This window comes from Calonectris borealis, chromosome 1 (genome assembly GCF_964195595.1).
Source record: "Calonectris borealis chromosome 1, bCalBor7.hap1.2, whole genome shotgun sequence".
Classification (NCBI taxonomy): Eukaryota; Metazoa; Chordata; class Aves; order Procellariiformes; family Procellariidae; genus Calonectris; species Calonectris borealis.
In genome coordinates, this window is record NC_134312.1 from 161,975,642 (window position 1) to 162,001,238 (window position 25,597).

At 43.7% G+C, this 25,597-nt stretch overlaps 1 protein-coding gene and 1 pseudogene across 1 annotated transcript in view; one reads left to right on the forward strand and one right to left on the reverse strand.

Annotated features, from left to right (window-relative positions):
• HS6ST3 (heparan sulfate 6-O-sulfotransferase 3) overlaps positions 1–25,597 on the reverse strand; it is a 327,937-nt gene that overhangs the window by 57,879 nt on the left and 244,461 nt on the right. The gene's annotated exons all lie outside the window — the stretch shown is intronic.
• Positions 22,496–23,959, forward strand: LOC142078064 (inositol 1,4,5-trisphosphate receptor-interacting protein-like 1; annotated as a pseudogene).

Sequence of the window (25,597 nt, forward strand, 5' to 3'; positions counted from 1 at the left end):
ACCACCGGTGAATGAAGAATTCTGTACGCAACAGTTCATCCACCTCATAACACAGATTTGGTCCTTGTGCACTATCTTACTATAATCACAAAATAAGCTGATGTCAGGGTGAATATACATAATAGGCACCTGTCAGTCTAACATCGGGACTATAAGTCATACACATGAAAGAACTAAATTAAAACAGCATGAAAGAGCCTTATCTCTGGCATTTTTTGACTTCCATATGCTTAATTTGACACTGTAACACTCCTCTGAAAGTGTTTTTTTTTTTCCTGCGTGCATGCGTGTCTACCTCTTACACTATTACATTGTACTTTCATTGCATCCTATCAATGTCGGTTCAGTATTGGAGTACTGCTTAGAAAGAAGCATGACAAAAGGTAATTTAATTTGGAAAAGGATGCCCTATAGATGCACTGTATGAAAGGAATCAAAATGCAGCAGAAGATGCCCCACGTGAGCTTGTGGCATTGACAAGCAAGAAGGAACAGAAGTTGTGCATCTGGGCTAAAGCTTGAGCTCCAGTCACATCCATTTCTCACAGTTAGAACATGCAAAAACTTTCCCCTGTTCTTTGCTGGGGGGAGCCCACACTACAGACCTTCCAAGCATAGAATCATAGAATAGTTTGGATTGGAAGGGACCTTTAAAGGTCATCTAGTCCAACCCCCCTGCCGTGGGCAGGGACACCTTGCGCTAGACCAGGTGGCTCAGAGCCCCGTCCAACCTGACCTTGAATGTTTCCAGGGATGGGGCATCTACCACCTCTCTGGGCAACCTGTGCCAGTGTTTCACCACCCTCATCGTAAAAAATTTCTTCCTTATACCTAGTCGAAATCTACCCTCTTTAATTTAAAACCATTCCCCCTTGTCCTGTCGCAACAGGCCCTGCTAAAAAGTTTGTTCCCGTCTTTCTTATAAGCCCCCTTTAAGTACTGAAAGGCTGCAGTAAGGTCTCCCTGGAGCCTTCTCTTCTCCAGGCTGAACAACCCCAACTCTCTCAGCCTTTCCTCACAGGAGAGATGTTCCATCCCTCTGATCATTTTTGTGGCCCTCCTCTGGACCCACCCCAAGAGGTCCATGTCTTTCTTGTGCCGAGGACCCCAGAGCTGGACGCAGTACTGCAGGTGGGGTCTCACCAGAGCAGAGGAGAGGGGCAGAATCACCGCCCTCAACCTGCTGGCCACGCTGCTTTTGATGCAGCCCAGGATACGGTTGGCCTTCTGGGCTGCGAGGGCACATTGTCGGCTCATGTCCAGCTTTTCATCCACCAGTACCCCCAAGTCCTTCTCGGCAGGGCTGCTCTCAATCCCTTCATCCCCCAGCCTGTATTGATACTGGGGGTTGCCCCGACCCAGGTGCAGGACCCTGCACTTGGCCTTGTTGAACCTCATGAGGTTCACATGGGCCCACTTCTCGAGCTTGTCCAGGTCAGCCGAGTTTCTCCACCCAGCTACTTCACTTTATAGGGATATAGGGATAATAATCTGAGACCTTTCCACCTCTATAAAATTTTTCTAGCAGATTCACCGAGGAAAAACAGGCAGACAAACATGGTACAATCTCATAACCTGGAAATTACTTTGATAAAGTGCTGTTGAGAGCTGAACAGAACAGAACCAGCAATCAATAACCCAAATGCTACAATTTGACAAGCAAAAGATAAGCAAATTTGACATGAAAGACAGTTGGCTGCAGAGAGTTCACATATATGTTGTACAGCATGGTCAGTTCTATAATTAGAGAAGTGTAGAAACCTCCTTTATAAAGGTGTCCTGAGATGTTACCAAAAAATTTCACAAATGGCTTCTTGATACTTTTGCACAGGGTGGTTTCAGAGTTTAGATCACTATATCACAGCTTTATTTCTGAAAACTTGACCTCAAACTCAGTGGCTGCTCCCCACTGGGCTTAAGAATTAGCTGAAGATGAAGCACAAATAATTCTAGCAGGTGTCCTACCGGCAATAAAGCAAAAGCACATAACACAGTAGATCTTTTCTTGCCATTAAAAGTCCCCATTCCTTCTGTAATCTCTGGACTGCCACATTAAATTTTTATTTTCTTCTTTGGCATGTAGTTTCTTTGTTTATTACAGACCATATAAAAGATAGGAAAATAAAGAGGAACTCTCCCCTTCCCTTCTCCAACAATTACTGACATGGCGTCCCTTTTCTCTCAAAAATGGCAAATAAGTTGGACTGAGTGAAGATGTGACACAGACAATGGAGCAAAGATATCAAATGTAACCCTGGGTTGGATAAATGGAGCAACAATTAGGAGAAAGATAACTTTACCTCTAAACATCGCATCAATGGGAGTAATACCAGAACATCACACAGCATTCCGGCATTTTCCTTTTACGAGAATAAAACAAAGTGGAGAACTTACGTAATGCTTAACCGAGAGCTCGGAAAAGGTGTTACAGTGAGGGACTTAAGAAGTTAAAACTGTTTAGCTTTTCAAATTAAAACCAAGAAGAGGTTTGATTACAGCAAAGCTGTACCTTTTCAGGGACAAAATGCCAATATTAAAGGCCTGTTTAATCTAATGGGGAATGACATAACAAGAACCAATGACTAGAAGCTGGAGCTAGATAAATTTAAATGAGAATTAATGCCTCTACTTCTAGCAGAGAGGGTGATTAACCTTTGAAGCAAACTACCAAAGGAAGTGCTAGATACTCCACTTACTGAAATTTCGGATGAAGACTGTATGACTTTCTGGAAAATATCGTTTAGTCAAACAGGTCAGTGGGCTCCACACGCCAAGTTTTTCTGTGACTTCCTTAGATTCCTTAGTGGAATCTACTTCACTTCTTGAATGACAGCACTACAGCCTTACACACTAACACCTTCACTTTTATAAAACCCCAGCTGCCTCCAAAGTAAGAAAAGCTTCAGTGTATTTTATAAGGAGATTAAAGAACCCAAGACTAAATTGCTCCTCTTCCCTTCTCTCTCCACATTAAAAGCGAGGCAGAATATAGCTCCCATTTAGCATTTCCACTTGGAGGGCACATTACCGGACTCCCAATAAAAACAGCACGTGTTCTCGATGGATCCCACACTCCGATCCCAGCCCCATTCAGCCACACACCTTACTAAAGGATAATGAAGCTCTCATTACAACAATTGGAAAGCTACTCAGTGGTGTCAGTCACGCAAACTGCCCCGTTGCCTAAACTCCATCCCTCTAAACGTGCACCCTCCTCCACGTGGAAGGGGCTGCGAGTGGTTTGGGAATAATGGCCATGCTCACCAGAGCGATGGCAACTGTGGCACCGGTGCACGCCTCACTCCCCCAACCTGCCACAAGACCCAGAAGGACAGAGTGACAGTGAAGTTTTTAGAAGTGTTTAATTTAATAAGGTACAGAGGGTTTCACTCTTGAATTACCACTGTATCATATGGCATGAAATTGTAATAAATTTATGCATGCTTCTTAACAGGATGATTAACTTATTTTCTCTATTAGAAAAAGGTGGCATCTTAATTTAGGTGCAAATTACATTACATTGCCACCGTGACATCACTGAGAATAAAGTCTCTACATTTTGTCAGGTAATGCATATGCAAACCAGGTGCAAAAAAATGAGAGTCATCACAGTCAAGTTATAGCCATCTTTCCACCTGACCCGTCCTGATCCTTTTACTTTTGTCTTCTCATGCTCCAGAGCCCAGAAAAACTTGCCCCACTTCTTTCTTCTGCTCTTTTCTGCCCCAAAGCCATCCTGTCCTCACCTACAGAGGTTTGCTCTGTGAAAAGTTCATGTGAGGGAAAGAAAACTGTTAGATGACACAGTGCTGTCTATCCTTGCTATCTGCTGGTTACTTGGGTGACTTTTACAGTAAATAGGTGCAAGACTGGCAACGGAGATTTCACCACCAGCCACATCTCTCCTCTCCTAGAAGACACTGCACAAGGTTCACAAAATTGTGGTAAGTCAGCCCAAGTGTATTTTTTCCAAAGATGTCCATTCACTGCTTGACTTTCTACTGCTGGCTACATTCCATTTAAAAAGTCCACCTCACTCACAAGCTATTTCTGACTGCAATGAGATTCCCTATATTTAAAAGGGGGAGAATTGTCATTCCACAAATGGTACAAAATATTTTTGTATTCCTCACTGCAAAATGTCAAGTCCACAGTTATCTATGATCCCTGGAAAATATGTTTTAGTTTCTCTTTGTTTTATGCCCGTTTTAATGCAGTATGTTTCCCTCTACTTTGGTCAGGCTTTTCAAGTTAACCGTGGCTGGCTATTTTGCCAGGGTTAAAAAAACATTTACCTGATCCGTCACAGGCAGCCTTAAAGATAGATCAGCTAAGCTTGTGTAAGTAGCACCTCCCCCCAAAATATTTAAATAGCAAGAATTAATATGCTATAATAAAAACCTGCCTGATCCTGACAGCTCCAAAGCTTGCAATGCAAAGAGTGCAACTGATGGAAAGAAAATTCTAATAATTAGGCCAAAGTGTTCTGCAGTTCCAGCATCAAATGACTGCATTACAGTATACATGACCCCCATAACCCAGAAATAGAAATGTAAACTCTAACTTCCCTTGTGACACAGATGACTCATTGTCTCTCCAAAAAGCAAATCACAATGTATCTCCTACCAGGTTTGACTAAATTTTCGAGGTGTTGCATTTAGAAAGTCTTTATATATTCTTTGAAGTATTTTTGACTGCAGTGATATTTCCTGCATGTATAAAAGGGGATATTGCTGGGAGGAAAACCAAAATGGAATATTTAAGTGTATCCATTTACAAAGCCTCCTTCAGCTCGGCTGAAACATCAAAATGCTGCTTGCCTTGTTGTCAGAACTAATTTCTTTCAAACTCCTTGAGGATAACCAAAGAGTCAGTGCAAGTACACCTCTCCTAAAGCACCAGAAACTCTGACTGGTGAGTAAGGGACAGTTCACCAAACCAGCTCCTTTCTCAGCCGCACACCCAACTTGAAGCATGCCCAGAAATATATTTCTCTGTGGTCTCACCACCTCCTCCAAAGCCATGGTTTGAATAGGAAGTCCACTGAACATTCTCTAATGGGAGAATGCCACTCAAAAATTCCAGAGTAAAAATTTCAAATGATTTTGTGAAGCCGTCAGTTTTAATGAGGCTCCTGAAGGAAACTGAGACTCCCTAGTCTGCTGAATTCTTGTATCCAGCTGGCCCATGGTCCTATATGATCACCGCAGCATATGCATGGTCCTCTGCTATGCATTATCTTAAATTACCTACAAAACATCTCCTAAATATCTCACCTACATTCCAAAGATGTCCTGACCATTTCTGCATCTGCAGGAACAGTTCCTACTGATTATGTCTTTCTAGGTATGATCTGGTCAGTTCTGCAAAAGGAACTACCTGGGGGAGTCTCAGATGACCAGGTTCTCCACCCAGGATGTTAATCAACAGATGGAGACACAACAGTAGTCCCTACCAATTAGTGCAGATGTGGCAGGGGCTGTTTGGATGAATCTATAGTTCTGTCTGAAATTCCTACCTGGAGAGCTCTGGCCCCAATTAGTCAAATACTGTGCTGTGAAGGCGGCTTGAGTTGAATCATTTGCCTTGTCTCAAGTCGGTCCAGTGTCTCAAGCCAATCCATTGTCTCATTTACATACATGACGAACTGGGGAGCTCCCAGACCATGCAGGAAATTACAAATTTAAGAGCACTGGGTGTGCACACAGATACGGTCCTGAGACCCAGCTACATCACAGTTATAACTACAGGACACGCTTGAATTTCATCCTTGTAATTTACACTTCATAGCTCTTGCCACAGTGGGAATCTCCCCCAAACACAATACTCTTTCATCTAATGGAATCTGAATAGTAAATTATATTTAGCTTTTACAGAGTGTGTTTCACCAACAAAAATCAAAGGATTAACGTTATTATTCTCATTTTACAAACAGACTTCACAGGTAACTGTAAAAGGGCAAAGAGACTTCCTCAGAAAATTCCCCAGCCCAGCACTGATACAGAAGGGAGAACATACGTAGCAGAGTAGGGTAGCAGGCTTAATTTCTGTCCTCTCAAACCTTTCATCAAAATGATGAAAAAAATGCTCACCTGAAAGGTTGGTATCATCACCTCAATTCAACAACAAGGGAGGATGCCAAGGGATCTGACCAGGAAACTTGTGGCTGAGTCACTAAGACCCACATTTTTACTGACTCTGTTTGACATGCTTTTACTCATCAAGCATTTTTCCTATATATATTATCAGAAAATACATTAAGGATATAAAAATATACATTCTGTCTGAGTATAAGTCAGACCAGAAGCCAGCTTCTCAGATTTATAATCTTGCCATCACTGAAATAAAGGAACCTGAAGACAGAATACACACAAAAAAATTCATAGTTTTCCATAAAGCAAAAAAATCTCCTCACCTTCAAAACGCATCCTTTAGGATGCTCCTCTCCTTTTTAAGTACAAAAGCACCAGGAACAAAACCCATCATGATTTAGAGGAACCACTGATAAATAAATTATAATTCAGCACTACAATTGTTAGGATGCATGCTTCTTTTATTAAAATCAGCCTTCGAGCACTAAAATGAGAAATCACAGGAAATTAGAGCCGTGTTTCTGCTGCACTGCAATAGCTCTGAAAATACAGGGCACTCGCTGATTTACAACACTGACATTGCCGATTCCACAAACTGATGACTACCTACAGGCTTTGCTGTTGGTTTGAAATAGCGCTGAACTTTAGCCAGTGCAGGAGTTTGATTATGGAGGTAATCTCCTCTGGCCCTATTCATTATGCTGATAAAACAGCAGCTAGCACTTCACATTAGGCGGAACTTCTACTTTAATTCCAGGATTTTTACTAAAGCTTGTCTTTTGGTGACATTTCAGGAAATGTGGAGTCTGCATGTGTAATGTAAAAACAATTAATTGATTCTGTATCACTGTGCCTGCATTGCTACTTGCAGTAGAATATGGTTCCTGTTATTTAAAGTGTGGAGAGGTAATATAGTGTTATCCACTTGCTACCGAAGTAAATACTCTGTATGAAGAAAGGCCTTTTCCTGGACGGTAATGCAAGCATAGAATTAAGTTCTGTCATTGTATCAGATAAAAGTTTGTATTAAATATATGAAAGTTTGATTTGAAGAGTATTTAGAAAAATGGTTATCTATAGATGGTGACAGATTACTCAAGTTTAAAAACTGAGTCAAGTGTTGAATTTAATCAATACGTGATGGCGATGGCAAAGTCAGATTCATGAACGTTATTAAGAACAAACCTGCTAGGAATAAAAAACAATTCCTAACTAGGACAAGTGGCACCTCACATGAATGCTGATCTCCCCAGCTTTATCAGTGATCAAAAAGAAATACAGTTAGTAGCACACCATTGCAGTAAGTCCTCTCATGGGCCACTGCATTCCTAAAAGTCTTAATGAAGGTCACAGGCTATGGGACATTACGAAGACTTCCAAAATTACGTGATTTTTGTTTTCTTTTCAAATCAGCCATTTTCAGGAATCAGTTTTAGTCTCCCTCATCAGGCCCTCAAGGGGTCACCTCGCCCATTTAGGACATCTGCAGATGCACCCACCAATAGCCAAACAAGTCGCTAGAAACTGGCACTCCAGGGTCACAAGTCATCTGACCCTTTCGGATGCCTAAAGACATACTTTTGGGATGCAACGAATCGTGCCCCAAAAGTGTGTATTTCTCTCCATAGACTATAAGGAGAGCCCAGACAAGTTACTCTGATGCAGACATCTACAATTAGTCAGATGAATCCTACTCTTAGTATCGCCGCAGAGACTGAAGCCCAGCAACTTGGATGCATGCTTCTCATACAGAGTACCAATATTTTCAAGTGTAAGTGCAGAACTTCTTTCCCAATCTCACTGTTTCCAGCGTAACACCGGCAATAAGTGACCTGCCACAGCAAAATACGCTTCACAGCCAGGAGGAACCTCCATGTAGAGGCACCATCTTTCTCCTCTGGTGAGAGGGTGTAAATGCCTTACAGCAAACAGGAACTTGAGGTCCTCTTCAGCCTTTGGGCTGTACAGTATGATCTACTTACTGCCTTACAGGCACTACCACTTATCCAGCCTAGGATAGCTCTGTTTGCGCTATCCGAATTCTAAACTTATTGATGGATTTCATTCAGCCACCATTGCCCACTCCAAGAGGGATCATGATCACCTCACTCAACATTTCTAGTAGGAAAAAACAATCTATTTCAGAAAATTACTGATCTAAGTATACTTTCCATAAATTAACAGTTCGGTTTTCAAAAGTGATGTGCCAGCCATAACTTAAATACAGACACCGAATGCCCTGACATCAATAGCAACACTCAGCACCAGACTATAAATAAGTGAGGTCTGATTCAGTCCTCCCTTTCATAAGCGTAACCCAGGTCTGCCCAGCTGCCACCATGAGTAAAGCTGCAATTGTCCAAGAAGCCTTATGCAGAATGGCTTGTTTGCAGAGAAGGACTATGAAGTGGCCATCTAAAAGAAAACAAAACAAAAATGCATATTGCATATTTTTGCAAAATTTTACGCAAAAAAAGAATTAAAAGGTGAAAGGCAATATATAGACTTGAGAGCAGCACTTACCTTCCCCACCCCCCTCCCCCCCAGCTTGTCCCATGCTTCAGTGGGCTCAGTGGTGGCTGCTGCATCACCAGCATGCAGCATGCTGGATCATCACTTGAATGGGAGCCAGCCAGCCATGGCAAGGATAGACTCATGGGCACTAAAAAGAAAAAAGTCAATTTTGAGGTAATTACGTGTTGAATGCCCTTCTTAACCTGCAGCTGTTGGGGGCATTCAGCACATATGGTTAAGGTTGATGAAATTTTTAAAGTCACTGAAATTTATAAGGTTACCTTGGCAGGTCACCCAGCTTGAATTTTTTTTCTTGCTAGTGTACAGAAACAGCTGAGAGTGAGACTACACTGTTTGCTGACTGCAAAAGGGGAATGCAGTCATACTGCATTGGAATTGCTCAAGGACCACAACTGAACCCAAAATCCTCAGTGCTCCGGGGAAAATGTTTGAGGGGGAAGGAGAAGAAAGACAGGAACAATTATCCATCGCCTCCTTTAAAGCTCAGTATCACTGTCCTGGCTCTATTCATCCCTTTCCCCCAGACTCAAAAGAGAGGGAAGCATTTGTAAAGATGCTGCTTCCCTTTCTGGCTGCTGCGTGCCTTTTGATGTGGGTAGCTCCTGCAGTGAGTAGGGCAGCTCCTTATGGCCCTCAGACTATTTTTTAGTTCAGTGAGGAATTTTGACAATATTTTTTGGATGGAAAATTCCTTGAGAAAGATAACTTTTCTTTGTTTTTTTGAGAAATGCATGGACAGGAAGGGATTGGCTCACAGACTCTTGACCACTTGCCGTTCCCCTTAGATTTCTGTCGTACATCTCATGACACTGGGTGTGTGGCTTCACCTACAGCTGAAGTGAGTAGACTTAGAAAGTCATTATTACCTGAAACAGACTGAAGTCAGTTGGGGTTCCTATTTCTAGTCAGCTCTCTGCGCGATTCCCCACTGTCACAGAGCTGAACCCTTGGCTTTAAGGGAAGCCAAGCACTGAAGAGCTGTGAAGACCCAATAAGCCTTTGTGGCCTTGACGGTGCCGGGAGAATTCCCTTCCCTTACTTACCAGTCCCTCCTCTGCTCTCCTCTGACAACTGAGGGGCCTCAACCACACCCTGCAATTAAAGTAGCCATGACCCTGCTCTAAAAAGTTCACTCGCAAAAGAGAAAATACGTTCTACAAATTTTCTTGCTTTTTATTTTCCGAGTCAGTCTTTAAAACTGTGTCTGTTGTGCGCCTACAAACAGGTGTTACAAACATGCCCGTACAACACAATCTGAGGCAATAAGATGTTAGCTGAACTGTGAGTAAAGCACAAAGCGCGAAGTCATCTGACTTGGAGGATCTGAAATGATCTTCCCCAACAAAAGGATGTGGCTCCTTTGCATTCATCGCTCCGTAGGAAGGCTTCAGTGTTCAGCCCCATACAACACAAGTTCAGTATTACAGAGTATTTCCATGCAAGTCACTGTGGAATTGTGTTGGCATTTTCAGAGAACTAATCATGATAAATGTGTTGCAAGTTTCTTTTTACAGCTTTTTAATGAGTAAAAATGTAGAGCTGGGTGATTCATAGATGATGCAAGCATCGGATGTTCAAAGTTTGTGTTACAAGAAATCATAATAGTAGGGCAACCTTACTGAGTCCTTGCCACTTACATTCCTTTATGACCTGATATAACAAGATGTAAATGGACCTGCTCTTTGGAAATCTTATCCTTTTTGTATTGAAATTAGTTGCAAATCCTTGATTAAGTACAGTCATGAATTACAATGGTGTAAACAGTGAATAACAGCAGTCTGCACTTAGAAGATCTGGTTAAAATACATAAAACCTTCACTAGAAGCCAGGATTATTGAAGGAGTTCAAGGCAAAAAGAGGCTATGCATATGCATGGCGCTAATATTGAGGGGTACTTACAGAAGACTCAAACGCATTCATCTTTACATGCAGCTGGTCCCATTGAATAGTTTCATGGCCTTGCAGACACTTAAACAGCCACATACTGGTCAGATGACTGGTAAAATTAGGTGAGTAAAGTACAATTAAAGTGATATGTATGCATACTGTAATCTCAACAATCTGTGTATTTTGACATAACATAGAACTTGAAAGAATTAAGTGAGGCTTTAAACATGGCAAGTGAAAAATTACCTACGTAATTGTCTCTTTTGGAAAACCAGACTAATTTGTGGTGCTGCTCAATCTTGCAACAGAGGAAGAACAAAAGCCAGCTATAATGGGCAAAGGCAGTCAAGCATCTCAGCCATTTGAAAGAAGGTAAAAAGATCTTCAGCCTTAGGAACAGAGACTGAGTTACGAATTGGAAAACTTTAACCTATGATAAGTGTAGGTCATCTGCATGGGATAACAAGCCTAGTCACCAAGTATTAACCAGAAAGTGAATGGGAATCACCTTATGTTAATACTTTCTATGTAAACATTATTAGAAGTGCTTCATCCCATACCCTGACTGTCAAGAAAGCAGGCTAATATAAGTAATTTTGAAAAGGAAGCCAGACTCCAGATGTGTAAACTGACCAATGGAGGTTAACCATTCTGGTTATTCTGCCGTAGATAGCTTTATTGTCGATCTGTACTCTTAAGCAAGAAGGGAACAGCAAGCCACTGCCGAGACAAAAAGTCACATAGTGGTTTCAAGAGACTTTCCCAGGTAAAGTCCTTTTAAAGCACTTTCTTCCACAACAGCTTGAAGAGCTGTGTACTGCAGTACTTTACATTACTACTCAAGAGTAATGATGGTATTCACCAGCTGTGTGCCTTAACACCACATCTTGATACACTCTGTGAGGTATAAATCAGACTGCACAATACAAATAGTCTAGCTGGGGCTACTGGCAACAGAGAGTTGAGTACTACCTACTGATGTGTTGTTATTACTGAGATGTATTACTGCATACGACTGAAAGTACCTAAAAATGCAACCAACTATATAGTCAAGCTTAATTCAGGTGAATCAAAAGGATTTCCTGACTCAAATGCTACAAATAGTTATGAGGGACCTGCTCCAGCCTCTTAAGCCAGTACAGGTCTCCTGACTGGAAGAGCTAGTAGGCAGGCTTGTTGGTCCAACCCCTCTGAATGGATTTGGGATTTATGTTGCCATGACTTAATGACCAAAAAGATGGGAAGAAAATAAACCTTTCCTATCCTGCAACCTCTAGGCCAGTACTTTCTTCTTTCATGCAATGCCTTACAGTCTCTCTGACTTTGGAGGTGGAAGGGAGAAAGGAGCTGAGGTGAAGAGCCCTCTCTGCTCTCCCAACTGACCGGGGCAGAGAGCAACAACATGTCCATACAGGGAGAAAATTAACCTAAGTAGGTTAGCGATGGGTGGTCTTTCCCTGGAAAATGAACCATCTAAGAACAGAATAGAATAGACTATTTCAGTTGGAAGAGACCTACAATGATCATCTAGTCCACCTGCCTGACCAATTCAGGGCTGACCGAAAGTTAAAGCATATTATTAAGGGCATTGTCCAAATGCCTCTTAAACACTGACAGGCATGGCGCATTGACCACCTCCCTAGGAAGCCTGTTCCAGTGTTTGACCACCGTCTCGGTAAAAAAATGCTTCCTAATGTCCAGTCTAAACCTCCCCTGGCGCAACTGTGAACCATTCCCACGCGTCCTATGACTGGATCCCAGGGCGAAGAGACCAGCACCTCCCTCTCCACTTTCTCTCCTCGGGAAGCTGTAGAGAGCAATGAGGTCGCCTCTCAGCCTCCTTTTCTCCAAACTAGACAAGTCCACAGTCCTCAGCCGCTCCTCACAGGACATTCCTTCCAGCCCTTTCACCAGCTTTGTTGCCCTCCTCTGGATGCATTCAAGGACCTTCACATCCTTCTGAAATTGTGGGGCCCAGAACTGCACACATACTCCAGGTGAGGCCGCACCAATGCTGAATACAGCGGGATAATCACTGCTTTTGGCCGGCTGGTTACGCTGTGTTTGATGCACCCCAGGGTGCGGTTTGCCCTCTCGGCTACCAGGGCACACTGCGGGCTCCTATTGAGCCTGCTGTCGACCAGCACCCCCAGATCCCTTTCTGCAGGGCTGCTCTCCAACCACTCCTCTCCCAATTTATACTTGTGCCCGGCATTATTCTGTCCTAGGTGTCGAATCTGGCATTTGGACATGTTAAATTTCATCCCATTAATCATAGCCCAATGCTCCAATCTATCTAGATCCCTCTGCAAGGCTTCCTGTCCCTCAAGAGAGTCAACAGCATCTCCCAGTTTGGTATCATCAGCAAACTTGCTGATGGTGTGTTCAACTCCTGCATTCAGCTCATTGATAAATATATTGAACAGAACTGGCTCTAGAATTGAACCCTGAGGAACACCAGTGGTGATTGGTCACCAGCCAGATGTAGCCCCATTCACTACAACCCTGTGAGCCCTGCCCTTCAGCCAGTTCTTCACCCAGCGCACCATGAACCTGCTCATCCCACAATTGGACAACTTGTCCAAAAGGATGCTGTGAGGGACAATATCTTGTGAAGTGAGAAACGATTAGAGAATTTTTCGCAAGTCAGTCTTGAAACTGGAGGGCGCTGAGTGTCCACGAGAGAAAGAGTCTCTGCTGAAAAAGGAGGAAGACTGCAGAATCAGTGAGCGGGGCAGCAGGCTTGGAAGAAGTCAGACAAGGATTTTGTCTGAGAGGGATCAGCTCGGGAAGATCAGAGACAGAATTGACAGAAACTGGAAAGTGAGAGTTTCAACCAGACAAACTTCAGTCTAGAGAGGAATGGAGCAAGTAAGTTTCGTGGTTCAAACCTGTGTGACTTCGGTAATGCCATCACTCAGTGTCAAGCTATTGTGCCCACTTGGCCTCAATGCTGTGTCCATCATTCAGCATCTTTCTTACCCACAGAAAAGTCAGACTGCAGTGAGTACTGATTTCTGCAAAGGAAACAGTTAACACTAAAGCAAACCTAGTTTTAGTTAAAGTTCTCCTGCTGTCTACAGGAGCTAATTGCAATCACAGGCTTCTTCCTTTCCCAAAGCACTAGCAATAGGTAATGGAAACATTTGTCATAATTATCCCCTCTGAAGAAGCGCAAATCAAATAAAATCACCACAACACTAGCTGTCTTGAAAAGGTATCAAGATGATCTATTTATAAATGTTGATATATTAGCTAAAAACTAAGACGAAGCATTGCCTGCGCCCACAATATAGTCCTATTCAGTAATCACACTAGGACACCTTCTCCTTTCAAGAATTAGGCAGAAGGAAGCCAGCGAAAAAGGAAGACTGAAAACCCCTCCTTGCAGTGATCTTATGTAGGGGCATTGCCTTTGTGTCCTGTATGAGGCACTTCAGAAGACCCATATGTTGTTACTATTCCTTTAACCATCCTTCAAGTGTTTGAACTTCACCACTAGTGTGGGAAGTGTGTGACAAATACACAGTCAGTATTTCCAATAATGATACAAATGAATGACATTCTATTCAAACAGTTTAGACAACAGTGATAAAAATAAAAAAGCGCACTAGAAAAGAAAGGGGAATGTGTGTGTCAAAAAACTACCTGTAGCTTGAATGATGTAGGAATAATTTAAAGGGTGCTATTAGAGCAGCAGAATTCAAATGAATGTCAGGCAAGTTTGAGGCTAACTTGCTCATAATTCCTTTGATCACAATGTTTCACAGTATTTAGCATGTGATAGAGAGCTTATTTACGCTAAGAAAAGCAGGGTACAAATTATTAATAGCTCACCTCATTCACCAAGTGTTAAAAAGTAGCAGGAGGTAGGGAACAGCAAGTAGTGCAATGGCTGTTCAGAAAGCTATTCTCCTTAGAAAGTTTTAAAGGAAGATCACATATAGCCCAAGCTGCTAAAATCCTTTTAAAAGATAATACAGGCTAGTGATGCCACTTCAGGGCAATCTCCTAGAAATCCTCCAGTGATGCAGAAAGAACAAAGCCAGCATCCCAGCCAGCGCTTTGTCATGTCAGTAGCATCCCAGGTTTCCAACCCAACACATACGAGTTCTCAAATTTGACTCCTACGGTAAACCAACAGGACGAATGATCTGCTTTTGCTGGACCAGAGTAGGAATCTTCAAATAGGCTGAAAACGAGCACAGATTTGAGAATGGGAGAAAGAAGGAACGAATTGGGAAAAAAAAAAACCCTGAACAAAAAACCCCCAACCAACCAACCAAAAAAAACCCCAAAACCAAAAAACCAAAGCGAGGCAAAACTTGCTGTCTCTGTAAAGTCCACATCCTACCAGTTCCCCGGGAAGCCTAAACACTGGAGTGGAAAAAACACATGTATTTCCTCTGTGGCTGCCCAGAGACTGGGTCTTAAATTCCATGATTGTGAGTCTCAAGAATCAGGCCAACACCATCCACCCGTCTGCCATCTGAGGGGCTGATTAGAAAACCTGTTAGGTTAGGAATTGGATGTGAGTGCTGATGGAGACACCTCGGGCAGTCGTTCACCCTCCCATACTTACGCTATTCCTGACGTGTTTGTCCAACCTATTCCTAAAGAGCTCTACAAGCTCCATCTATTTCTTCATTATCCCTACTGTTGCAAAGTTTGCTTAATATAACCTGCAGCTGGCACAAAATACCGATTCCTTCCCCTGAACAGAGACTAAGCTTGTTGAAAACCTCCACAGGTGCACTTAGATATCTGTGTTTACTTGTATTTTTAGAAGCATGCCTACTGCTAAGCGTGTATAAACTAAAATGAGCAATAAGTTAACCATGACTTACATTTTAAGACTCTAAATAACCACTCGGACTGCCAAAGAACCTCAAGTTGCACTTTAACTAACTACATAGAAAAATCACTTCATCCATGAGCAGTAAGCAGACACCACTGGGATAAAGCACACCATCTGCTTAACAGAACTCCATGACACTACACAACAGTTTATGATAAAAGTGAGATGCCAGGAGGAAAGCAAACTGATTTTAAAAAATTCTGCATCTATTACTCAACTGTTCTCCTCCCGGTGTGTAATTCTAGTAACACCTGCTTTCCTTAGTTTCTAACATCTCCTTTTCCTCCTTCTAGTTCTGCCTAACTAAGAGAGTTATGACAGCAAAAGCTCCAGCTCTGGTCAGCACATCATCAATGGAATTGTTAATTAAATTGCACAGCCAGATTGCACCCTCGCTATTCCAATATAACAAAGTGCACAACCTTTGGAACCTGACAAAACTGAGCTGAAAGCAACGGCAACATAAAATACTTCATTTCTCAATTTTTTTTTTTACTTCCCTTTTTTAATGGATTAAGCTGATCTTGTGAAATCTGTGTGAGTTTTAGCATCAGTTTCAAAAGAATTAGGGGTTTGGGTCATGAAGGTTGCAATTTTCAGCAGAATTTGGCAAAGGCATGCAGACTAACATGGAATTTGTACATCAGGGGCTTCTGTTAACAGTTTCAGAAAGTTGAACTGAACCAGCTTTGGTTTGACCACGCATAAAGTCGTAGCAATAAAATTAGGGCAATAAATTCACCTTGTATGGATGTTATTCTATATACATGCAGCAATTTCTCTAAGAAGGATGAAAAACAAACTGTGTAAGACACTTCCATAGAAATTAGCAGTCATACTGAAAAGACACACTGGTTCACACATACCCATAACTGAAACAGCTACATTGGTACAAAAATCTGTCCTTAGATTACAATGTGTAAGAAGATGCTTTTTCAGTTCTTCACAGCACTGACACTTCATAATTCTTACAACTCAGCACAACTGTAGCAGGAAAGACTGAGACAAAGCCATGCATCGATTCCCCACCACAGTGGTTAAGGCCACACTTGCACAAACAAATCTTTTCCCTGTCTAATTCAGAGTAAGGACACAACCTAAGCCTCCTCCATTCTGTTCCACATTTCTGTTATTTTAGGGTAGATCACTAAGTCTTCCTGCTGGAGCTGTCCTATTTTTTAAGATTGATTGAGAGCTTGTATATGCAGAAACGAGATCGACATTTAGGCAAATGGATTATTCACCTGGAGCTTGCAAGGGTCCAACTGCTACACCAAAGAATTTCATAGGCAGTGAAAGAGCTCCAGTGTGGAGAGGCACTCTGAGACAGCAGTGGGTGGAGGCTCGGCCAGTCTCCCGCGGTGTGGAAGAACAGAGGTAGGAAGACCTGACTAATGAATTCATGCACTTACCTGGTGAGGATATTAGGTACCATGTTATTACACACCCCACGGACTGCCTCTCCCGTTTTGATCTAAATTGTTTGTTTTACTAAGGCTTTACTGGGACTGGTATTTTTACTTGAAAATACTCAGTTTTGATGAGCGAACATTTTCTGATAAATCACTTCCTAGCATATTCTCAGTCTTGTTTTAGATGGATACATGTCACATTCTGAACAGCCATTAAGCTTCCCAAACACCCTCAGATATTTTCCCATCTAAATGCTAACTAGAGGTGACACTGCCTACTTAGAAAAGTCAAATGAAGTCACAGCCCACATTACTATAACAGCAATAAAGGGACAAGAAAATGAGGAGCTGTGCTATTAAACATGATGAAAATAATAAATGTTGCAGAGTTTGCAAATGGGCTGGGAAATATTTTGAAGTGCAAGCATTTTTCTTCCCAGCCTAGAACAGAGCTTCGTAATGAGGAGCAAGATGCCAGTAGCAGACACGTTGCACCGAGACACGCTGGAATTGGTGGATCTTTCCTGTCTGCTTACTGCAGATTAGGCAAAGAGTGTAATGCCCTCTCTGCAGTGTACTCAGGCTGAAAAAACTACTACCTACTAGAGGACAAGGCAGATTTCAAGGAGACACTGGCACTTTACAAGGAAGATACTGGGATTTTGCTATACCGATCACTTTTATAAGAACGACTGAAAGTCGTCTCAAGGTCTTTTATAGTCAGGTAGCAAAAATAGAGAACTTTGTGAGAAAATCTTCCACTGTAGCTGCAAAATGTATCTGAAGCCAGGGGAAAAAAACCAAAACTTTTAAGAATAGAATGAAAAAGTTACTTTTTTCTTCTTGGGGAGTTATATCTCTTTTTATAAAAAAAGAGAAGAAAGAAGCCCCCCTCAATTTTAATACTGTCCTTGCTTAGGTACATCCTTGTGGTTTAGATTTACCCTCCCACGATAGACTGCTTGCTGGTATCTGGTGCCAGGTTGATGAAGTATCGTTTACATCCTGGCCCTGCTGCGAGTTACGCTGAGCTAATCCACTTAGTGCACAGCTACCCATCTGCTGGCCTCAATCTGCCCCTTCATCTCTTCCTCAGAGGAGGAGATGAAACCTCGTTACACTTACTCAGGCTAATCCCACATTAATCATGGGAGCTCTGGTAAGCTGGGTGTTATTTCCCTCCTTACACCTTAAAAATGTGCAATGATACAGATGAGAAATAATGAGTTCCTGAAGGTGAGCAGATAAAACTCCTCTGGTAACGCGCTCTCAGACTTTCACAGTGGGGACCACACCTTGAGCAGAGGAAACATCTCCTGCAGAGACAGTTCGATCCTTGGCTGGAGGAAAAGAATATGCAAGATGCAAAATAAAGGTCAGTCCATATGCCACATTTTTATCCATTTAACTAACATGAAAAAAAACCCATTTAGCTGCAACAGTGCAAGTTTCTATATAGACAAGCCCTAACACTGATATAGTCAACAAAGGAGCAGAGAAGCAGCCACTTGCACAGCTGAAAATGACCATCAGCTACCCTCTCCACTGTTTTCCAGTTACTCTCAACTAATCCACTCAGAAACCATAATCACCCATCTTGTCATGGAAGATTTTAAATTAGCTTAACTGTGTACAGAGTTTAATGCAGCCACTCGAACATTTCAGTTTAGACAAGCAATGCAGCCAGGATAAAGCCGACCAATGCAAGCCATTGGATTTTCTTGAGAAGCAAATCAGAAGCTGTGAAATAAACTCCAGGAAGACCCACGAATGAACACAAGCCACACCAGCCTCTGATGCAGGAGTGAAGCACGCATCACTGACACTGCCCTCAGCAGCAGGCGCACCGAGCCGCAGCATACTGAATTATTAAAGAAAACGAAGCCACAGCGGACTTTAATTTTTCCTCCAAGAAAAGGAACATGGAAAGAGTGAGATAGGATACAGGCAGCCTAGCCTGTAACTCTGGAAAGTAATAGGGTGCTGCAACTCAGATGCCATACCTTTGTAACACTGGAACTTCAGCAGAGGAAAAGACAATTCAGTTTGTACAGCACTTTATTTTTAATTTACTATCATGCAATGGCTAGTTTACTCTAGAGTTGTGTTTTTACGATTATAGCTTCAAATTTGGCTTCTCAGTTTTCACTCCCTTTTAACACACATACACTCCTTGTTTTCCTGTTATCTACGTTAGTTTTCAAGAAAATTACATTACTATTCCATATGCTTTGGTGTTTCCTACAAACACAACCGGTTTCTTTGCTTCTTTTTCCATGGATTTGATGAACGGTGGCTTTACAATCCCTCTCCCCGTAGCCATTCACATTAATGGAGTCTGTCTTTACTCCCCACTCCTCTTAACATCCTTCTTACATCCTGGATCATGTCCTCTTTTCAGTTCTCACAACTCTGGCTTCATGTTGCAAACTTGAATATTTGGTGCAAAGCCAAAATATTTTCTTTTGTTGTTTAAGACTGACAGAGGAAGCCCTTTTTGGCTTTCTGTAGAGGTAGGGCTGTGCGGATAGATGATCTGAAGCAGTGTGTTTCAAGACTACAGAGCTTTGCATGTGTTACTCTGAAATTTAACAGCCATCTTGCCTCATGGCATCTTTGGACCCCTTCACCTCAACCCCTTTACTTACTTTAACTGAAAGAAGCTTCACTTCCTATTAGCTTTGATCCACTTCATAACAAATCAGAATTAATGTAGGCTAAGGAAGCCAGAAAAAAATCAGAAATGAATTTCCAGCATCCCGACATATAGCCTCTAGGGAAATTATTGGGCTTGGTCTCCAAGACTGCTGCAAGCTGCTAGGACTTCACTGGACAAAATGCTGTGACCGTAACTAAAAGGAAGAACACAAATACCCTACTATGATTTAGGTTTAAACAAGGACATAGACATTAGGAAAGGATTTGATTCGTGGTAAACATGAAAAGAAATAAAACTAAGTGTGTGTGTTACTATTTCACGACCCACTGTGCAAATGTTGCTGTAGGCACTGTGGGTTTTATTGCTCATTAGTAAATAATGGAGTCACTCGCAGAGGCGATCAGCTCCGGAGCAGACGCATTCCGCAGTGGAGCGGGGGATCGTGGTGTCCAGGGGGGTTTCCTGAGCCGGGGAAACCCCAGGGGAGCGCAGAGACCCACCGGGAGCCGGCAGCTCTCACAAGGGTGGCTGACAGGGCCTGAGCGGGGCCAGGAGTAACGGCGGCCACCCCCCGCTCCCACTAAAGGCACTTTCACTACAGCTGTGAGAGCTGTTATCTGCTTAATGATACTAACTGAACTACAACACTTTTAAAAAGCATGGTGAAAACTGCATTCTTCAAGCTTGCACGTTCCTACCGCTGAAAGATTATTCAACTTCTCAGATGCCAGGTCTTACAGTATTTATCAGTTAACATAAACTGTTAATATATACCAGTTAACATATATAAAGGTAGAACCAAGAATGGGAAATAAACCAAGAAAATCAATGCCAGAATTAAAAGAATAGGAATAAGGTGGAAACAAAAGGAAAACAAAATGATAAATATATAACAAAAAAACCCTTCTGAATACGATCAGATTTGATGAACTCTCAAATTATTACTATAAATATATTTCAATAATAATTATTTAAGTAATATTGGTTTATTATATTGAGTGATATAATATATATATTCGGTACTTACAGAAATATTCAAGAGTTTCTTTCCTTTAAACTAGAAAATTTATTATTTTCAATCATTGAAAAAAGAAAGGACTATTTCCTCAGTTATTGAGCTGCAGTCATCTCAATGGAGAAATCAGTTAGGAATGTCTATTACAATTAGAGTATCACCGTTAACAGTAATCATCAACTAAGCATGGTTGTAATTTGTTTCTAAAAGTACTAACCAACTGTCCAGAAAAGGTCATATAAAAAGTTATCTATCCTGATCAAGTAATGAGGTCATGTAAAATTATGTCCTGAAAGGGACGGAAATGATACAATATGACTCTGGTGACTAACCAAAAAGCAAACCCAAATATACATTTGGAAAAATCAATGATGTTAATAGTCCTCAGCAATTAAAAATGAGCTTACACTGAATGGATAACTTCACTCTCAGAGACTAATTTGGCCAGCTGTAATGTAGATGACCTTTGGTAATACTGCCACTAGGTTAATTTTCGAAAACTATATGTAAAGGAAATGTATGAAACTGAAGTGAGTGAGTACTGCAGTCCTGCAGGCCTGTAGTTCCCCGGATCCCCCTTCCAGCCCTGCTTGTAGAAGGGCGTCACATTTGCTGACCTCCAGTCAACTGGGACCTCCCCAGTCAGCCAGGACTGCTGATAGATGATGGAAAGTGGCTTGGTGAGCACTTCCGCCAGCTCCCTCAGTACCCTCGGGTGGATCCCACCCGGCCCCATAGGCTTGTGTGTGTCTAAGTGGTGTAGCAGGTCACTAACCATTTCCCCTGGGATTATGGGGGCTTCCAGCTCAGGGTACCCTGAGAACAACTGGTCTATTAAAGACTGAGGCAAAGAGGGCACTGAGTACCTCAGCCTTCTCCTCAGCCTTTGTCACTGTGTTTCCCCTGCATCCAATAAAGGATGGGGATTCTCCTTAGCCCTCCTTTTGTTGCTAATGCATTTATAGAAACATTTTTTATTGTCTTTTACGGCAGTAGCCAGCTTAAGTTCTAGTTGGGCTTTGGCCCTTCTAATTTTCTCCCTGCATGACGTCACGACATCCTTGTAGCCCTCCCGAGTTTCCTGCCCCTTCTTCCAAAGGTCATGAACTCTCCTTTTTTCCCTGAGTTCCAGCCAAGGCTCTCTGTTCAGCCAGGCCGGTCTTCTTCCCCACCAGCTCATCTTGCGGCACATGGGGACAGCCTGCTCCTGCGCCTTTCAGGTTTCCTTCCTGAAGAACGTCCAGCCTTGCTGGAATCCTTTGCCCTTCAGGACTGCCTCCCAAGGGACTCTGTCAACCATGTCCGAAATAGGGGGAAGAAAGGAAATGGAAGAAGAAAAGAAAAGGGAGCAGAAAAACGGTGAATTAAAAAAGGGAACAGAAAAGGAAGAAGAAGAGTAATTGGAGGAGAAAGGAAGGAGAGAAGAGGAGGAGAGGGGAGGAGATGGGAGGGGAGGGGAGGGGAGGGGAGGGGAGGGGAGGGGAGGGGAGGAGAGGAGAGGAGAGGAGAGGAGAGGAGAGGAGAGGAGAGGAGAGGAGAGGAGAGGAGAGGAGGAGAGGAGAGGAGAGGAGAGGAGAGGAGAGGAGAGGAGAGGAGAGGAGAGGAGAGGAGAGGAGAGGGGAGGGGAGGGGAGGGGAGGGGGGGAGGGGGGGAGGGGAGGGGAGGAGATCTGTGATGTGGCTTTAGCACCTGTGACAGCACAGAGGACGGGTCACAATAGAGATGTCACCAGGGGCAGCAGCAGGCAGGGCTGCTGCAGTGTAGCCTGGGCCAGTGGTGAGTGCGAGTGCGCATGCGACGGAGAGGCGGAGCTGGACAAGGGCTGGTGTAGAAACACCAGCTCCTGGGGGTTCTCACCCTGGAGTGAGGGTCCAGCCACTCAGGGGAGCACTTTGGACAGGGCATGGTGCCACCCAGTTCCCTCGCCCCTCTCCTACATGCCCCCAGCTCCTTGCGGCTCCCGCCCCCGCTCCCCCCACTGCCAGCTACCTCCTGCCCAGCCCCACTGAGACCCCTTCTCTTCTGTCTCCTGCAGGCCATGGCTGTCATTGTCTTCCTCACCCTAGCTGTGCTGGGCATTGTCCAGAACCCACTGCAGCTGAGTGTCGAGCTGGATGCGGCCACGCACAGGTTCTTGCAGCAGCGCGCAGAGCAGCTGTGCTGGAACATGACTCGGCTGCTACAGGATATAGAGCAGACTCAGAAGCAGAACGGGGCGGTCGGGGAAGTCCTGCTCCTTGCTGCCTTCCAGCAATGGTGGTTCTGGGCCTCTGCTCTTGGGGCAGGAGCCCTGGTCCTGCTCCTGTGGCTCTGCTGGAGGACCAGAAAAAGGAGCTGTAAGCAAGAAAGCAGCTGCAAGCAGGGCAGCCCTGGAAGTCAAGAGGAGGAGGAAGAGACAGAAGACGACGACGACGATGACTCTGATGACGCATGTGATCTGGGCAAATTTTTTGCCGATCACACCCAGTGGCCAGTGCTGTACATGGCTGACACGTGCAAGTTGGTGAAGGATCTGGTAGACGAGCTTCTTAGTGCCTGCCAAAGTTTTTCTGTGAGTACCTTCAAGCCACGGCTGCAGCCAGCCATTGGGATGGGCTGTATCTATGAGGGTTGGAGTGCTTGGCACGACAATGTCCTCTACCGCCTGCTCGTGCCCCTGCAGCCTCCCCCTGGGCATGCCTTTTGCTTGGAGCTGGGCACCGCAGAGGAGATGCTGACCAACAACTCCCGCCTCCATGTGCAGCTACAGTGCATGTGCACAAGGGAGCAACTGGTGGGAGACATACTATGTGTCCTCCACCACCATGAGGATGAGCTAAAAAGTCAAAAGCCCAGCCTCCTCAACACCCTGTGCACCAACTCTTACTTGGACATCAAGAAAACTGCCTGCTGGTTCCAGACGTTGGTGAAGGACACCTGGAAGGTTATGCCTCAGTCACACTGCTGCCAGCTGACAGTGCTGCCCACCACCCACTCCTGCAAGCTCAGACTAATGAACACCTCCCGCGAAACCCTGTCCATTGAGATGACTTTTGGGGTGCAGCTAGATGACTCCAACTCCTTCCTGAGGCTTGAGTAGGCAGAGGCCAGCTTTACCACCAGCACGGCATGGCAGAAGAGCTATGGTGTGGCCGAGATGCAGTTCATCAGGCATGGCCGGCACAACATTTCCACCCCAGAAGTGAGAACTTCCTATAACAAAAATGAATATATGAATACTTAAAAAGCAAATCTTGTGTATGGTAGCTGGAAAAAAAAAAAAAAGAAAATAACATTATCCTAATTTTTAAAAAAAGAACAACTATCTTCAGTTATTCAGTTTCTAAAAAGAAACTTACTCTGTACTTCCACTGGAATACATTAACTATATCTAAAATTAATTAAATATTTTTAATTAATTTTCCTATTAATATATTCTTTGAGTAAGTCTGTATGCCAGTTTCCTGTAAATGTTCAGTTTCCTGTAAATATTCTAAGTCTCTGGGGAATTTCTTTAGAATAAATTGACTCTAATGTGAATCTTGACACAATCTTAACTTTACACATTCATATCTTACGTGAGGCAAAGGTATCACTGAAGAAAAAGCTTTTAACTATCCATTAAGTTTGTATAATATTAGGTAGTAGAAGCTTTCTTAGTTAAGCTGCCTTCCTTAACACACTCACTTTAGTAATTTACACAACAACTAACAGAAAAATTACCATATTTAAAGGTCAACTTCCTTTAAAAAAACGCTTTCACCCTTAAATTTATGAAAATTGAGAGATAACACTTATTTTAAATAGTTTTCTGAGAGCTGTATCATTTTGTTGTTATTATTGTTTTAGAGGAACACAAGTGTCTAATATACGGTAAACTGCAAAAAACCCTTAAAATATTCTGGATTTTCAATGGCATAGTCTAGAAGTGCAGAAAAAACAGTTATATGTCAGTCACACTTGTGACTAGGCAATCACAGGATCGTGATGCCCATCTACAAGAAGGGCCAGAAGGAGGATCTGGGGAACTACAGGCCTGTCAGTCTGACCTCGGTACCAGGGAAGATTATGGAGCAGTTCATCTTGAGGGCGCTCACAAGCCATGTCCGGGACAATCAAGGGATCAGGCCCAGCCAGCACGGGTTCATGGAAGGCAGGTCCTGCTTGACCAGCTTGATCTCCTTCTATGACCAGGTGACCCGCCTCGTGGATGAGGGAAAGGCTGTGGATGTGGTCTACCTGGACTTCAGTAAAGCCTTTGACACTGTCTCCCATGGCATTCTCCTAGAGAAGCTGGCGGCTCACGGCTTAGACAGGTGCACTCTTCGCTGGGTAAAAAACTGGCTGGACGGCCAAGCCCAGAGAGTTGTGGTGAACGGAGTTAAATCCAGTTGGCGGCCGGTCACAAGCGGTGTTCCCCAGGGCTCAGTATACTGGGGCCGGTCTTGTTCAATATCTTTATCAACGATCTGGACGAGGGGATCGAGTGCTCCCTCAGTAAGTTTGCAGATGACACCAAGCTGGGCGGGAGTGTTGATCTGCTGGAGGGTAGGAAGGCTCTGCAGAGGGACCTGGACAGGCTGGATCGATGGGCCGAGGCCAACTGTATGAGGTTCAACAAGGCCAAGTGCCGGGTCCTGCACTTGGGTCACAACAACCCCATGCAAGGCTACAGGCTTGGGGAAGAGTGGCTGGAAAGCTGCCCAGAGGAAAAGGACCTGGGGGTGCTGGTTGACAGCCGGCTGAACATGACCTGGCAGTGTGCCCAGGTGGCCAAGAAGGCCAACGGCATCCTGGCCTGTATCAGAACTAGTGTGGCCAGCAGGAGCAGGGAGGTGATCGTGCCCCTGTCCTTGGCACTGGTGAGGCCGCACCTCGAATACTGTGTTCCGTTTTGGGCCCCTCACTACAAGAAGGACATGGAGGTGCTGGAGCATGTCCAGAGAAGGGCAACGAAGGGCAATCCCCTGGTGAAGGGCCTGGAGCACGAATCTTATGAGGAGCGGCTGAGGGAACTGGGGTGGTTTAGCCTGGAGAAGAGGAGGCTGAGGGGAAACCTCATCGCGCTCTACAACTACCTGGAAGGAGGTTGTAGCAAGGTGGGTGTTGGTCTCTTCTCCCAAGTAACTGGCGATAGGATGAGAGGAAATGGCCTCAAGTT